Source organism: Seriola lalandi, unplaced genomic scaffold (assembly GCF_002814215.2).
Source record: "Seriola lalandi dorsalis isolate HSWRI2012SDOR001 ecotype SW California unplaced genomic scaffold, Sedor1 jcf7180002054907, whole genome shotgun sequence".
Taxonomy (NCBI): Eukaryota; Metazoa; Chordata; class Actinopteri; order Carangiformes; family Carangidae; genus Seriola; species Seriola lalandi.
Window position 1 is genome coordinate 1,115,102 of NW_019525459.1, and position 6,000 is coordinate 1,121,101.

Here is a 6,000-nt window from a genome sequence, read left to right on the forward strand (position 1 = left end):
GAAGCAGTAAATGGACTTACATATTTAAGACCTAACTAAATGTCATTTAAGACCTAACATGCGGCTAATGTAAAGCTAGCAGAGCTTGGAGAGTTGTCTATCTAGTTGCTAGGCACACGCACGCACGCACACAGGTCAGGAGCTGCCGTTGCCATGGCAATGTGAAAATCTGCCCAGAATTTGGCTTCTACATGGCTTCAAACAACTGCAAATTATGAGAAAATCTTTTCGGTTTATGAAAAAAACGAAAAGACACTGCCAGACACTGAAGCCAGAAGTTTCTACAATCTCTATTTTATTCAGATATTCCTTAAAATGAGTGAGTAAGCTCAGTGCGAAGACAGAGAGAGATTCTTTTGAAAAAAGACGATTACATTAGATGTCAATGAGAGTGAGACAGGTATTGCTGCCGGACTCGGCACCCCCGTTTAAATTTTGTGCAGACCCTGCCTGTCAAAGTTACATTTTATGAATCCTAACAACTATGTGTACATTTTCAGAAAGAATTATTTGTCTCCTTTTTACGGTTTGGCCGTGAGCTCGAGTTAAAAATAAAAATAAAGGTTATTTTTTACTGCTTCACGCACTCTAGCCAACTGACGCTTTCACTCTAACTTGACTCTGAAGAAAAAGTGATTTGTACTCCTCCTTTGAGTGCTTAGATGGAAAGTTTACATGTTATGTAAAAACAGTTCCTTCTTTTTGAGAGAGCAGAAGTTTTCCTCCGTTTTATAGTTTGAATCACATTTCTACGTGCAGGTATGAGAGAGCTGGGTGACTCAGAAAAAAGGTGAAATTTTGTAGAAAAAAGGTGAAATTTTGTGGGTTTTTAAAGAAAATTCCAATGCACTCCCAATGCATCATTTATTCCCAGTATTTTGGGAATAACTTTGGGAAAAATTGGAATTTTAACACCAAAGGTCATAGCACCTCTTTCGGGATCAAGACGCACGTTTTGATGTATATATTACCGGGGTTTTCTCAAAGCTGCGGGACGAGCTATGCGCCAAAATTTGGCGGAAGAATAATAATAAGTCTGAGAATGAGGAATATTAATAGAGGGCACCATGTACTACACAAGGCACTCCTCTCAGCTATTCTAGCTGTAGAGGAGTGCCTCGGAGCTGAGCACCCGTGGCACTAATAAACCATAGCATTTACCATTTGTAATTCACTGTAGGTTACCAGACGGCTGTGGGAGATCGAGGAAGATTGACCATGTATGGTAGGCCGTCCTGGGTTGGAGCCGCTCTGCCTCAATGTGTACTCCCTCCAGAATCCCTGCATGATGTACAGCGCTGACTACGGTACTTTACGGTTTAGAGGAATACACCAGTATGTTTTGCTTCTTTGTAAAAACATAGTTTCAATCTAAATAAAAGATGTTAGGCAGTCTTGTTTTACTTCACTGCACATAATTTTACAATGGTAATAACACACCACAAATGGAGTAACACACCCTCAAATAAATTAGTTTAGCTGCTCTTTGATTTGTAAAGTTTTTCTATCAGCCGATAGTGTGCATATAATATATGAATTCAGAGGAGTCATTTCTTTAGTAACGATCAAGCATTTATTTACATTAAATGAGGCACTTATAATCAGTGATAAAAAAAAAGCTGTAGGATTCACTGGATCCATAAAAAAAATTGTGAGACACAACATAGATATGTTTGCAAGACTAAATGCCCTGTCCAGTTGTTTTAGTCGGTACAGGTATCTAGCCTACAGGAGCTTTATGGGCTGGTGCTGGGGCTTCCTTGGTTGCAGAATCTGGTTCGTCATTCCAGCCTGCCTGGTCCTACGCATCAGTGTCGAGTTTCCTGACACCACAGGCCCCAGTACGTGGGTTTAAGACTGGCCCATGATAGAACCGGGACACATACCTGGATATGACCTCCTCCTTCTCAGGCCGCTCGAACTGTGCAGTGAGGTCCTCTGGGATGGAGATGGCCAAAGCACCTTCTGTGTATGGTCCCAGGTCAACAAAGACTTTTTCAAATATGAGGTCCACCACATTCCCTGTTTGATAAAACACAAAAGATTTTGTTTACATTTTTCTTTTTTTTTTTTACAAAACAATGACTGAAAGTCTGTTTCTAACTACCTCCTGACATTTTCTTTACTGTATTTTGTTGTTGGTGGAACTGTATTAACATTATACGTGCAATACTTAATACAATGTGTACAAAACATTTTTTGGTTGAAAAATAAAATAATATAATACTTATAGAATGTCGGCTCCTCAATGTGTAGTTATGGCAGCAGCTGCAAGCAGTGCAAAAATGATAACAAATGCACTCAATTATGTGTAAATTGGGTTGTCAATAGCTTGTAAATGCTGCAAATAGCTCACTATATGTGCAAAACGCAAGAAATGTGTATTACAGACTATCCCCTTTCACATATTCCCTGTAACTGGTGCGCTCTAGATATTCCCCACAGGCACTGTATCTGTAAACATGATATAAATGTTAAAACGGACATCAATACTAACTTTCACAGCACTAACAAACAAGCCCAGAGACCTATGATAATTGCTGCAAAGCCTGTTTAGTCTGAATTTTACCGGCTTGACTTTGCAGACAGCTAAAACGCCTTTCAAGTTTGATAAAGTTAGCTGGTTGGCTCTAATCAACGTCACACAGCGATAACAAGCAGAAGAATTGCATACAATCTGTACCCGGCTGTGTGGACGAGGCAAAACGTTAGCCACATTAGCTGCCATGCTAACAACACACGCAACAGTGTGTACATACAGTAAAGCAACATAAAATGGTAAAACTTACAGCTCCCAAGTTTGAAGTTGGGTCTCAGACAGTCGGTGCTGATCCATGCTTTATCTTCAGAATGTAGCGAATCCCGCATTGTACTGGCTCTCGTTGAGAAAGCAGTCCGACGTGAAATGGTTAGCCCGCTACAACTCCTAAAGTGTCCATGAAAAATAAAATAAAACAAATCCACTGGGTCTTCAGATCCTCGGGCGTATGGGGTAAAAAGACTTCTGTGTTGGTTTGTACAGTCAACAACCGAGCAACTAGCGTGCATCGCTCGTACCTTTGACACAATTTTACCGGAGCCGGTGATGCGAGGGAATAAACGATAGCGGCTGCAAGGCGGACTCAGAAGGCGGAACACACAACTAGCTTGGTGAGTGTCACCCACCTGGGGGGAGGTGTCATCTCCCTTCATGACGACATCAAGGGAAAATCTCCAATTGGCCTGTGTGAGAACACATTTTCTGAAAGGTGGCGCAAGTAAAAGACGGAGAGGATGGACTTTTCTCATGTTTGGGGGTTTGTAGACAAGCCGGGGACACATATTACTGATAGAAAACCATGGAAAAGTGCATTTTGCATAATATGTCCCCTTTAAAGGATAGCCTTGAAAAAACCTTAACCAATCCTAATACTAAGACTAAGACTAAGACTCACCAGCCATATGTCCATGTAAATATTTTTGGTGAGTATAATCATTCCTCCTGTTCATACTGGCTGTGAAGAGATCCCTTCATAACATGACAACACTAAGAGATGGAGGACTAAATCCAGTCATCATTCTATGTGAAACTGACTTATAAAGTTCAGCCAAAGTAAATATGAGGCTTCAGCAATCTGAGTTACACTAATCAACTGGGTATCTTCCAAAGTTGTTCCTTTTAGTACAAAATTCCTTGTCTTTCCGGTCACATGTAGGTTTATTGTGACGAGGTGGAGGAACTGAACCCAAAAGCAGCCAGACAGGGAAACGATTTAACAGGGTTTATTGTAATATATGCAGGAACGAAGGAAATCCGGAGTCCAGAGATAAACCAAATGTTGAGAGAGTGTGCTGATCTGTGGGCTGGTGTGAGTCACGGAGGGAGACACTGGAAAAAACAGACAAACAGGAGGATGAGAACCAAGGTAGTTTTACGAACAATCTTTCTTTCAAAAATACTTCTTTCACTGGAGATTGAGCCGTGTACCACTGCGTTGAGGCGATAATAGTCTGGCACTGAGGCTGAAGTCTGCAGCGGTCTTATAGGCCAGGAGATGCTGATTGGCAGCAGGTGAGTGCAATCAGCCTCAGCGCCACAGGCAGGGAAGGGGAGCAGCCTCTGGGGAAAGGTAAGCAGCCAAACACAGCACAAACAGAAAAGGGAACTCCGGCAACAATCTTTCAAAATAAAACCATGAGTCCATGATCACCACATTTATTGTTGGGACAAAACACTGACGACAAAGCTACAAGTGACTGCCAAGATGAATATCCTCTATTGTTAGGAAAGGATCTCTTTAGAGCCCATATGGACATGAGGATGAAAAAAATGAAATACTTGACATATTTTTAGAAAAATATTATCTTTTTGTAAAACATTTTTTACATAGCATTTTGAATACTTGAGAAAATATTGTTACATATCAACAGAGATTACCTAATTTCTTAATGAATATCATGTTGCAATGGAATTACTTTTTTTCCCCCCACCAGAGGCACTAGCCTGTACTATCCTTTAAATATCAAAAGATAAAATGTAATGGGAGGATGAAAACATATGATAGGACTTAATTACGGAAAGAACATAAACATTAATAGCTACATATTGTAAGATATGTCGATATTGTTCAAGTTGTGCCCTCAAGAAGTACTGATGTGGTTCTCCTTGAGTATCACTGTAGTTGTTGTTCATTTGCTAGAATTCTTCATCAATTTTGGTGTAACTCTCTTAAATCTAATTTAATGTAATTTATTCAATGAGTATCTCTTCATTTGTAATAAAGTTTTATAACTTTACCATTTGATACAACCATATACAGTATATAATTGACTTATACAATTTAGAAGCAGTATATCTCTGCCTGACTGTAAATTATATAGTTTTGACAACAGGGGTACCCAGTAGAAGGTAGAAGGCAATTTTTATATTCATCAGTGATTTCTCTTTGCAAAATGGATGAAGGCATTGAGCTATGGATATGGGAAAAGGAGAACACAAAAATACCTTGCAAGTTTTGAAGAGCTCTGATGAATCCTCCTTTAAGTACAGCGGTAGGCCGGCCAAGGCTGCTGTTCTAGCACTGATGTTGTTCTTGTCCTGCTGCACAAACAAAGACAAGGTATGCATAGGGGGATGTCAGGGTCCACTGTTCACATTCAACATGAATGCATTTTAATGCATTAAAAATATTTTTACCTGTTCCTCATATGCCATCAAAACTTCTTCCATCTTCTCACCAAAACTTCCAATTTTCCTCTTTTTGTAGAGCTTTAGCAGGGGAGGTGTATATTTGTCAAGTGCAGCAAAGAAGGAAATGGTAGATTTTGATTGGTGGTCCTGTGGAATTCACTGTAGAGCTGCATGGAAAACAAAAGCAATGTAAGATTGTAAAACTGGATTTTTCAGACTAATAGACATACCATATTAAACAACTCAATTTTAAGCTCTATATCCAGATCAAGCACTCCTAAAATGGTGACTTTGACAATATGTGAGTCTTGTCAACTTTTTAAGTGTCCCTTTTAAGTTTTTACTCACTTGGGCTTCACAAAAGAGTCCATCTGTCTTTTAGTTTGGCAATGGGAGGAGCTGAATTCCCAATTTCTTCACGCCTGAGTTCAAAGGTGTGCTGCATATATTGATAGATGAGAATCATGTCTCTTTCTATCGATATCCTCTTGAACTGCTCAACCATCTCAAGCCTCTTGGTCTCCAGTGTGTCCTTAGTTTCTCCATGGGGATAATTGGGAAGGAAGTTGGCTTCCCCTTCTCTAGGTCTTTTGATGTTGGCCCTGGATGCTGCAGCATCTGGATTGGTCCTGTTACGCTTTCCTGCATTCACAGCCACATCCTTTATGCCAGCCCTGCTCAGTTTGGTCCTGTAGTTGCCCATCTTGAAGCGCAGGCTGTTCTGCCAACCCTCATACCCTGTTTTGGAACTGTTTTCTTTCAGTCAGGGGTGAGTGCTCACCAGAGCCTCTGCAGCCTGGCCAATCAGTTTGGTGCTAGGATATGCTTTA